Source organism: Peromyscus leucopus, chromosome 4, assembly GCF_004664715.2.
Source record: "Peromyscus leucopus breed LL Stock chromosome 4, UCI_PerLeu_2.1, whole genome shotgun sequence".
NCBI lineage: Eukaryota > Metazoa > Chordata > Mammalia > Rodentia > Cricetidae > Peromyscus > Peromyscus leucopus.
Window position 1 is genome coordinate 12,494,560 of NC_051066.1, and position 11,326 is coordinate 12,505,885.

Here is an 11,326-nt window from a genome sequence, read left to right on the forward strand (position 1 = left end):
CCAGAACTGCCCATCAGTCCCGAGAGGAAGGTCCCTGAAGTCAGGCTGCCTAAGGCAGGAAGGCACAGTGTCTTGAAAAGGAAGCCACCAGCTATCTCCGCCACACATACCTCAAGATAGACTTGCCCCCTCTCTAGAAAAGCCTCGAGTGGCTTTTAGAACCGTCACGGAGACAGAGATGGGGAACAGACATCAGTAGCAAACGTCAAAGCAATTCTCACCAGGTAATGGGATCTGTGCTCGTACAAAAATCTCAAAATTTTACACCTCAGAAAGAAAGAAAGGAAGAAGGAAGGAGGGAAGGAAGGAGAGAGAGAGAGAGAGAGAGGGAGGGAGGGAGGAGGAGGAAGGGAGGGGGAGGGAGAGAGAGAGAAAGAAGAAAGAAAGAAAGAAAGAAAGAGAGAGAGAGAGGGAGGGAGGGAGGGAGGGAGGGAGGGAGGGAGGGAGGGAGGAGGAGGAAGGAAGGAAGGGAGAGAGAGAAAGAAGGAAAGAGAGAGGGAGGGAGGAGGGAGGGAGGGAGGGAGGAAGGAAGGAAGGAAGGAAGGAAGGAAGGAAGGAAGGAAGGAAGGAAGGAAGGAAGAAAGAACAGTAAAAGAAAAAGAAAACTGCCCATTTCTGGAACACCCCAAGGGAACCTCTATGCAGGTGCAATCCTATCTTTTACCACCAGGTGGCAGCTAAGACCAGTACATCTTTTGGAGGTATCACCTATGCCTATGAATCTTCTGCTTGAGTGCTGTAGAAGCAGAGGCTGGCGTAATGGAGGAGTATATATCGCAAAGATGACCACAGGAGGCCCTCCCACTGGGCATCTTCCTCAAAATACCCAGAAGCAGGCACTGCCACCCTACCTTGAAGACTGGAGAAACTGAGGCCCCAGAATGGAGGAGCTGACCACACAAGTATCCCCACTCATTGACACAAGTGACTGAAGTTGTTCAGCTTTATCTGAAGCCCGCAGCACGGCTTCATAAAGATGAGAGACATGAGTAAAGCCAGGCATCAAGGGAAGTGGACCGGGTGAGCATGAGCTGCCACCCTTTCCCACAGCATTGAGAGTCGTTGACCCAGAGTGGGCCTAGAAGCCCAACGGTCCTGCTGCCCTCCACTCAGGAATCCGCTTAGTAGGAGGCTTGGCAGAGTGGCCAAGCCAGCCAGATTGACACTAGGAGGAACAGTAGGATGAGGGCCGTGGCCAGGGTGACAGAGGGCACCAAGTCTGAATCCTCTGTACCATCGATGTCGTCACCAAGCGCATCTCCAGGGCCACCAGGAGCCCCGGACAGCTGGGTGTCGGAGACCTTCTCCTCTGGGGGTCCTGGGCGGCCCATCTGTGTGTGGGAAGGAGTTAGGGTGAGGGGTTGGACTTCATCTAGGTAGACGCCCGCTGCTTGCCCACTTACCACTTTCCCTCTGGTACCCCACCATGGCCCTGGGCGGTGATGCTGTACCTGTTCTCTCCTTTGTAAGGAGACTGTTAACAGCCCCTGGGAGAGCAAGCGTCAAGTGAATCTCCTCCCCCCACCCCCCACGGCTTCACGGCTTCAGTCCTTATCTCTTTACCTCCCCTGGAGGTGCTGGAGACCTTAGCCCCAGCGTCAGAGTCCCGGAATGCCACTCTGCCAGTTCCCCAGGCACTTAGAGGTTGTCAGTCTGGTCTGGAAGGACCTTGGTGAAGCCTGGGAGGCAGCTACACCTCCACACACAGGTAAGGCTTCCAGGTTTACACCCACCTTATAGATGAGAAGCAAGAAGCTCCAAGAGTCTACAAAGGCATCTGTGGCCACCAGAGACTTGGATTATGGCAAGTAGCTTTTGGGCAACTGGAAGAGGCCCTCCTCTGGGCAAGGTAGAGCCTCACATGGCAAGACTGTTGAGATCTAGTGCCCTGGGGTGGCCAGTGCGGGAGGCAGGAAGAGGAGGTGTTTCCATTTTGGGATCTATTTCTTTTTTGTTTAGTTTTGGTTTGGTTTTTTGAGACAGGGTTTCTCTGTGTAGCTTTGCGCCTTTCCTGATACCCACTCTGTAGCCCAGGCTGGCCTCGAACTCACAGAGATCCACCTGGCTCTGCCTCCCGAGTGCTGGGATTAAAAGTGTGCTTGCGCCACCACCGCCGGCTTGGGATCTATTTCAAGCTAGATTTCCAGGCTCTTCTCTCCACCCACATGAGCCCTGTGTGGTATCTACCTTCCAGTACTGCAAGCTCCCAGAGCACTCACCTTCCAGCCATAAGGGTCTCATATCCCGGGAGAGCTCACCCCTCTACAGCCTCCTCTGAATGGATCCAGTGGAAGCCTTTGCTCAGCAGAACGCACCTGGGAGGAGCATCTGTGGGGAGGAGCTAGATGGAGCTGGGCTACAAGAAAACTGAGAGGCCCAGTCAAGTGAGCTCTATGCCTTGTGGGTGTGTCCGCAGGGAGGAAAAGCCAGTGTCTCCGACAGAGCTGGGACCCCTCCCACGCTAGCCTTCCTCCACTGCCTGTAACCCAGAGTCCTGCATTGGGGAGCGCAGGCATAGGAAAGGAAGGAGATGATGGGTTCAAGTCAGCCAGGGGTTTCCAGATGCTGTGGTGCCCAGCACTGTGCAAGGCAAGCAGAGGGAAGGAGACCTTCACACCTAACCTAGGTTCCCCCAGACACCTGGCTGAGTCAGACCCAGGCAAGAGACTGCAGCAAGGCCACAGCAGGAGGCTTGGGACAGCCCTAAAGATCCTTGTAGAGGTCAATAACCTTCAAGATAGACGTTCCTCAAATTGTTAACTTAAAAAAGGGAAGTGTTGGATTCACAGGCCTGCCGGGCAGGGCAGGCACCCTGTGGTGCCAGGAGAGGAGGCGCCACTGTGATGAGCAAATACGTGGTGGAGAAATGGTAGAGAAAGAGAAGAGGACAGGTTCTCGTGTGCTGCGGAGAGAGGCAGAACTGAAGAAGCTAAGGTGGTGAGGAACAGGCTGAGGTGGGTGGCCTGCTTGCCACCTGGGACCCTGGTGATGTCCGGGCCTGGGCTGAGTCCATGGTCCTACCCCACCCAAGGTCTGTGTTGACATCCGTGGCCCATGTTGCCATGAAAGGCCACACGGATGCCCGGGTCTGGGCCACCACCTTTGGTTTATTGTTGTCCGAGGGCTGTGTGCCACTACAGGGGCCATGCTGATCTGAGTGGCCTGAGCTGCCACCCGGGGCCATGGTGACATCTGGGCCCAGGCTGCAGCTGAGGGTCTGCATTGGTGTCTGTTGCTCTTGTTACCATTTAAGGCTGTGCAGATGCCCAGGGTCTGGCCCACCACCTGAGGCCACGTTGGCATCCAAACGTCACGCTGCAGCTGTGCCATACTGATCTGAGTGACCTGTGCTGCCCCCCCCCACCCCGGGCCATGGTGTCATCCCGGCCCTAGCTGAAGCCAAGGGCTGCATCTGGGTCCATGGCCCTCCAGCAGCCAGGGTCTGAGTTGATGTCTGGGGTCTGGGCTGCCACCTGGGGCCATGTTGGTATCTGAAGGTCATGCTACACCTGGTATCACACAGATCTGAGTGGCCTGCACTGCCACCTGGGCCCATGGTGACATCCAGGCCTGAGCTGTAGCCAAGGGCTATGTCTGGGTCCGTGATCCTGCTGCAGCTAGGGTCTGTGTTACCACAGGGGGCCATAGGAACATAGGAACATGTTGAAATGCCAGCACTTGCTGCAGTAGAAGACTGGTCCTGCCCCTCATGGGAGATCTGACCCCACCCCTCACCACAGGTGTGGGAGATCCCGCCCTGATGGCATGGGTATAGAAGAGCTGCTCTGCCCCTTGCCTGAGGGGAGTGTCCCAACAGCCTGGACTGACCAAATCAGCTACCACCCAAACCCACATCCAGGGCTTTGAGTTGGCCCACCCCAGCATCTACCCTTTCCATGACCTGCCAGAGTGTGTGTGAAGGGACGGGTCCTGCAGAACCACAGCCGCAGGATCTCCAAGACTCAGGCCAGTGGCAGGATTTCTGAGAAGAGTTTTGGTGAGGATCCAGTATTGGCAGTGTACCAGAAGCCAGAGACCTTGAACCAGACCAACAACTCATTGCGATGAACATTTGCAAGTAAAATTGATTGGGCAAAAGATCGCCACCCAGAACCCTGGTGATGTCCGGGCCTGGGCTGAGTCCATGGTCCTACCCCACCCAGGGTCTGTGTTTCCAGACACACTGTAGCTCCCAAGGCCACTAAGATGAATGCAGAGGTGTTGGAGAGGTAGGACAGAGGAGAGAAGTGGTTTTTTTGTTTGTTTTGTTTTGTTGTAAATTAATATTTTTTAAATGTTATTTTATGGGAGATGATACAGGGGTGAAGGACAGGTACGGAGGGACTGGGAAATGATCAGGATTGGGGTTCATGAGGTGAAGTTCCCAAAGAATCAATAAAAAAAATGTTTAAAAGAATGAAGTGTTGAAGCCACACAGATGCTCACAACAGAAGACCATTAGCAGACCAGGCTTCATTACTCAGGAGAGGCAGGCAGACTGGGACCCCTCGACAGCTTATCAGCTTCTTGTTTGTCCCAAACCAGAAACACCTGTCCACCTAAAGGCACCACCACTATGCCACGAGCAAACGCGACAAACCTCAAAACCACAACACAGAAGTGTGCCCTTTCACCTTCCCCCACCCCACCCACAAGAAGACCGGGCTGTCGGGTACTGGACAGTTGCAAGTCTATGAAGATTGCCTAATCTGAATCACAGCACACAGTCTAGGGGAGGGCTGGTGGGGAGAGGGTACAGCCACCCAAAAGGACCTTCTAAGGCAGTAGTAATGCGTGTCGTGGCTGGAAGTTTCTCCAAGTTGTCAAAACTCTTGAGTTAGAACTGAACGTGAGCTCTTTTTGATGTCTATAAATTACACCTTAATAAAGTTGGCATCTTGGAGGATTAGTTTGGTTTGTTTTGAGACAGGGTCTTACTATGTAGCCCTGGCTAGCCTAAAAACTCCCTGTAGATCAGGCTAGCCTCAAACTCAAGAAATCTGCCTGCTTCTGCCTCCTAAATGCTGAAATTAAAGGCATGTGCCACCACACCTGACCCAATCTTATATTTTTTTATGAGGTTTAGAACATTATTTCTCCGCAAGAGACAGATCAGAGCCCATTCCTTTGTCTTTCTTTCTTTCCTTCTTTCTCTCTCTCTTTCTTTCTTTCCTTTTCTTTCTCTCTCCTTCCTTCCTTCCTTCCTTTCTTTCCTTTTCTTTCTCTCTCCTTCCTTCCTTCCTAGATCCCATTCTTTTGACCAAAAAACAAACAAACTAACTAACTAAACCATGTAACCAAGTAGATTGAGAGGAAAGGAAAGGATGGAGGGAGGAAGAGAGGGAGGAAGGGAGGGGGGAAAATCTAAGGACAGTAAGATGACTCAGTAGGTTAAGACACCTGCTGCCAAGCCTTATAACTTGAGTTCAATCCCCAGGACCCACATAGTGAAAGAAAAGAACTGACTCCCACAAGTTGTCATCTACCCTCTACTCACTGTCACCATACATGCTTGTACACACAAACTGAATACATGTAATAATAAATAAATCTATAGACCAGCCCTGCTTGACAAGAAGGAAATAGTTCTCCATAGTGGGAAACAAAACCCTGCTTCCTCAGCCCACCTCCCTTTCACACAGCATCTTCACTCTTAAGGAGCACAATCAAGATACTTCTCCATCCTTAAAAAAAAAAAAATCAGTGTGTTGCCAGGGTAACAGGAGGTAGAGTCCAAGCCTCAATGACCAAGGCTGCTAATGCCTGACTTTTAACAGCTGCCTAACAGCCCCCCTCAAGAGGTAGACACTAAAATCACCTAGTGAGTTGATCTGGCTACTTCAGGCTGAAACAGGGTGAAGGGTCTAGGTCTTCAGTGCCGCTGAACTTCAGGCCTTGGAGGAAGATCAGGGGACCCATATGGATGGACTTAGGTTCTCATAGGACCACCTGAGGTTAGATCAGCTCTGAACATGGCATAAAGTGGCACTGAATGACACAGATTCAGAGGCAAATAAGATCGGTACAATATTACAGTAGACAGAACCTGTTTCAAACTTTCCAGAGAACTGGGGTCTTCAAGAGTAATCATATCTAATTCCACAGATTTATCTATAGGCTGAGTGACCTAGGAAACAAAGCCATCACAGGAGATCTCAGGAGATCAAATCCAGGGATGATTTTAATGACCAGCATTGGGGTATTGCAGGGTGAGTACCAGTTAAAAGCCCATAACAGAGGAATTTACTGATCTGGAGGTAACGTACTACTCAGAGTCCAGGCCAGAGAAACACATTCAAGCCCTTCAGTCTGCTTATGAAGGGTTTAAACTTTCCCACCTTTACAACTGAATTTAGGTTTCAGTTCTATGAGGGACAAACAGGTGTCTCTCCCAACAAAGGGCCATTTACCAACAAATTATATTCAGGGAAGAGGAAGAGCACGAACAAGGTCTGAGTCAGCCCCACAATGTCTCAAGGACAGTTCCTGAACCCCCCCTTAAAACTTATCCAAGTATGTCCAAAGATAAAACCTCAGTCAATTGAAAGTACATTAATGTAACTGCTGCTTGCTTGACCAATTATGGCTGAGCTGACCTAACCGGCCCTGAAATTCCCCTAGCTGTGTTTAAAAGGAGCCTGTACACTGCTCTCGGGCTCATCATCAGGTTGTACAAGTGGCTGACTTGGCATACGCTGGCTGTTTCTGCAGAGTAAATGCTCTTCGCTTTTGCATACTATTTGAGTCCGGGGTCTTCCTTCAGCGTTTTCTCAGACCCTTATCCTTACAGCTGGAGTGGCTACCATGTTAGCAGCCCATAATCAGGATTTGTTGGGGGAGGCCTGTTCACAGAAGGATCAGAGTGTCTGTCACTGAGCGCCACTGATGGCCATCTCCAAGAGTCAAAGGCCAGTGTCCTGAAGAGGAGATAAGAACTGACTAGAGGGGGTGCTATCAACGAGAGAACTTTAAAGTTTACCCAAAGGCTAGAAAGTTGTTCAGTGGTTAAGAGCACTGGCTGCTCTTCCAGAGGATCCCACATGGTGGCTGACAACCATCTGTAACTCCAGACTTGGGAAATTTGAGCTCCTTTTCTGGGCACCAGGCATGCAGATAGTGCACTGGTATGCATGCAAGAAAAACCCAGATGCACAGACACACAGACACACACAGAGACAGACAGACAGACAGACACACACACACAGAGACACAGACACAGACACACACACACACACACACACACACACACACACACACACACACACTAGATTTAAATAAATAAATTTACCAAAAAACAAGTATGGCCTTCAGTCCCAGCACTTAGGAGGGTGAATGTCCTAGTTAGGGTGACTATTGCTCTGATGAAACACCATGACCAAAAGCAACTTGGGGAAGAAAGGGTTTATTTGGCTTTCACTTCCACATCACTGTTTGTCATTGAAGGAAGTCAGGGCAGAAACTCAAACAGGACAGGAACCTGGAGGCAGGAGCTGATGCAGAGGCCATGGAGGGGTGCTGTTTCTTGGCTTGTTTCTCATGGCTTGCTCACTCTGCCTTCTTATAGAAGCCAGGACCATCAGCCCAGGGATGGCACCACCCAACATGGGCTGGGTCCTCCTCCATCAACACTAATTAAGAAAACACCCTACAAACTTGTCTACAGCCCGATCTTTTGGAAGCATTTTCTCAACTGAGGCCCCCTCCTCTCTGATGACTCTAGCTTGTGACAAGTTGACATAAAACCAGCCAGCACCGGTAGGCAGGAGTGATGATCGCCCATGCTTGATCTGGACAATGTAGTGACTTTGAGCCCAACCTGAGATAAAGGAGACTGCCAAAACAAAGAGAGAGGGGTGGGGGAGAAAAGAAGGAGGAGGAGGAGGAGGAGGAGGAGGAGGAGGAGGAGGAGGAGGAGGAGGAGGAGGAGGAGGGAAAAAGAAAAAACAACTAGAGGAGGTGATGTTGGAGCTCTGGCTAAGTATTCTTTGATTCAGGGGAGCGGAAAGTGCCTTAAGAAGGTTCTCTATATCAGGCAATGTCCTTCCAGTGACCTGTATGTCTCCTCAGTTCCTCGAGAGGAGTCAGTGGCCATCTTGTGTTGACTGTTTTCTCTCCATCTTTCTCCAATAGCTTTAGCTTCCTCTTGTCTCCTCTGTTCCTTCTCTAGACCTAGATGACAGAAACAGAATTTGTTTGCTTTGTGTGTATGGGCACACTGGCTTTACCTTTAAATATGTATATATACACACACCTTTAAATACATATATTTATTTCATATGTAAGTCCATGAGTCAGCTAGCCTGGAATACATACCAAAGGAAAAAAAGAAACTTGTCCCATGGCAGTAGGAACAGCCAGGAAATGTCATGGGGTACAGACACACCCCTTTTGGAAAAGCCAGGTGTGAGTCAGGTTGTATGGGTACAGCAGGAGCCAGGAGGACACTGGAGACAAGAGGAAGTGGTTGGAGATGAGTCCTCCTGCCAACAGGAAAGTAAGGGAAATCCCAGAGCCAGCAGAGACTGCTAACATGGAGGGAAGCTGTAAGCAGGAAGCAGCCTGAGGGAGAGGAGTCCACACCTTGCCATGATGGAGAAGGAGATGTAATCACAGGATCACAAAAATGTCACCAGTACTTGCTTTGGCTTTGCCTTGGCTCCCAATCCTTGGTTTTACAAACTACCAATGGGCAGGAACCCACAGAAGAACAGGGAAAGAACGGGGAAGTGTGCCCTCTTTGTGACTTCACTCTTGTTTTGGGAATACATGAAGGAACTAAGAAAAAAGTAGGCAGAGGTGACCCTCTTCTTGTTGGTGAAGCAGTCAAGTTCCCATAAGTAAAGGGACAAAAGACACTTAACCACTGCCAGGCAGTGGTGGCGCACATCTTTAATCCCAGCACTTGGGAAAAAGAGGCAGGCAAATCTCTGTGAATCTGAGGACAGCCTGGTCTACAAAGCAAGTTCCAGGACAGCCAAGGCTATACAGAGAAACCCTGTCTCAAAAAAAACAAAACAACAAAAAACAACAACACAAAAACAAAAGCAAAAAGCAAAAACAAATAAAACACTAAACCATGGCTTAGTCTCAGCTGCCTTATATGTGAAATGTGCTCAATTAGAAAAGCAACTGGGGCCAATGAGATGGGTAAAGGCACTGGGTGGCAAGCATGAGGGTCTGAGTTTAATCCCTGGGACCCATGCAGTAGAAAGAGAGAACCAACTCTTGCAAGTGGTCCACTGACCTTCACATATGTATCATCACAAACACATGTGCGCGTGTGCGCGTGCACACACACACACATTTGTCGTGTGTGTGTGTGTGTGTGTGTGTGTGTGTGTGTGTTTTAATCTAAAGGCAACTCAACTGTCCTGAGGCCTAGAATCATACACCAGCACACATGGTCAAGGCAGCACAGTACCTCCATTTTTTGTCATGGGTCTCAGCGCCCAACCTACAGTGCTAAATTGGGGCAGGCTCCAGCCACTCTGCTTGACCCTTTCCTACCCTAAATTTGAGCCAGGACCATGCTAAGTCATGGGAATGGTGGATGAGGGGAGGAAGAAGGCATTCCAGTGAGCCAGGAGAGGAGAGAGGGAGCTAACCGCTTCACCTATCCATATCACACCGCACAGCCACCGATCACAAAGGAGTATTGGAAAGGAAAATGATTAGAGAGCTTGTCTTCCAGTAGAATACAATAGCCTGCCTTATCCTGAGATGGCTCAGTGGATAAAGATGCTTTCTGCTAAACCAGACGACCTGAGTTCAACCCTTGGGACCCACATGGTGGAAGGAGAGAACCAACTACCTCCAAGTTGTTCTTTGATCTCTTCTCTCTCTATGGCACATGTGCATACAGAGAGAGAGACAGAGAGAGAGAGAGAGAGAGAGAGAGAGAGAGAGAGGATGAAGGAAAAATATTTTGAAAGAAGGTCCTTAAATAATCCCTGACAAGCCACTAAATATTTTCAATCTTAAAAAGAGACAGCTAAACTAAGAGTGCTTCACACCTTTAATCCCAGCATTCAGAAGGCAGAGGCAGACATGTTTCTGTGAGTTCAATCCCACACTGGTCTATATAGCGAATTCCGAGCCAGCCATAGATAGAGAGAGCTTGGCTCATTTTTATTTTTTATTTTTTAGGAGCAACTATGATACATCCTTTAAAAACTGCATTGCCAAGATACAGGAAGTGGGGTCCAGGAAGAGATGTCCTCAAAGATCACCAAGCTTGCTGATGTCTGACTACCTACTTAACAGTCTGAGGCAGGGGTATTGAAAGGCCAGCCTGGGCAACTTGGTGAAAGTTATCTCAACAGGGGCTGGGATGTATAGCTCAGCTGGTGTAGTACTTGCCCGAGTTCGATCCCTAGCACAGAATGAAACCAGGCCTGAAGGACCAACTAACGGTGGAGGCAGGGGGATAAAATTAAAGTGGTTGGCTAACTAGCAAGTTTGATGCCAGCCTGGATACATAAGACTCTTTCTAAAAAAAAAAAAATGGAGGGGGGGGGGTGGGGAGCTGAAGAGCTGGTTCAGTGGTTCAAAGAACAGACTGTTTTTCCATAGGACCCGTGTTTGGTCCCCATCAACATGAGGTGACTCCCACCTGCCTGTAGCTCCTGCTCTTCGAAGTCCAGCACTTCTAGCCTCGGGAGCACATACTCACAAACAGATAAATATCAAATAAAAATAAATTTACATATCTTAAATTTTTTTATGTGTGTGAGTGTTTTGTCTCCATGTGTGTCTGCATCACACAAGAGCTGAAGCCAGAAAGGGGCACCAGTGACCCGGGAATGGAGGGACAGAGGAGAGCTGTGTGCCACATGTGGTGTGCCACGTGTGGTACTGGGGATCAAACCTGCGTCCTCTGCAAGAACGGCCAGTGCTGGGGCTGGAGAGATGGCTCAGTGATTAAGAGCACTGGCTGTTCTTCCAGAGGACCAGAATGGCGGTCCCAGCACCCACATGGCGGCTCACAACTGTCTGTAACTCCAGTTTCAGGGGATCCTGACACCTTCACACCAATGCACATCAAATAAAGTTAAATAAGTTTTAAAAAGATGGAATGTCATTGACTCAAAACAAACAAACAAAAACCAAAACCAAACAAACAAACAAACAAAACCCAGCCAGTGCTCTCAACCACTGAGTCATCTCTCCAACCCCTAAAATAAAATACAAAGAAACATATTCTGAGCTTGGATATGCAATGAAATGCCACTGAAAATCTACACTCCCCTGTTAAGTCACAGACACTCAAGGAAGACACAGGAAGCAAAGAGGTCTGGCCAGGTGGGCTGTGGGAGCCGGGTGGTTT

The 11,326-nt window shown here is 49.5% G+C and overlaps 1 long non-coding RNA gene across 1 annotated transcript; it reads right to left on the reverse strand.

Moving 5' to 3' along the window:
* Nucleotides 1-929: 929 nt before the first annotated feature.
* LOC119087747 lies at nt 930-2,339 on the reverse strand. The gene is made up of 2 exons (XR_005091223.1): nt 2,220-2,339; nt 930-1,331 (listed from the first exon to the last, which is right to left on the reverse strand). It is a non-coding gene; the product is annotated as an uncharacterized LOC119087747 (long non-coding RNA).
* Nucleotides 2,340-11,326: the final 8,987 nt, after the last annotated feature.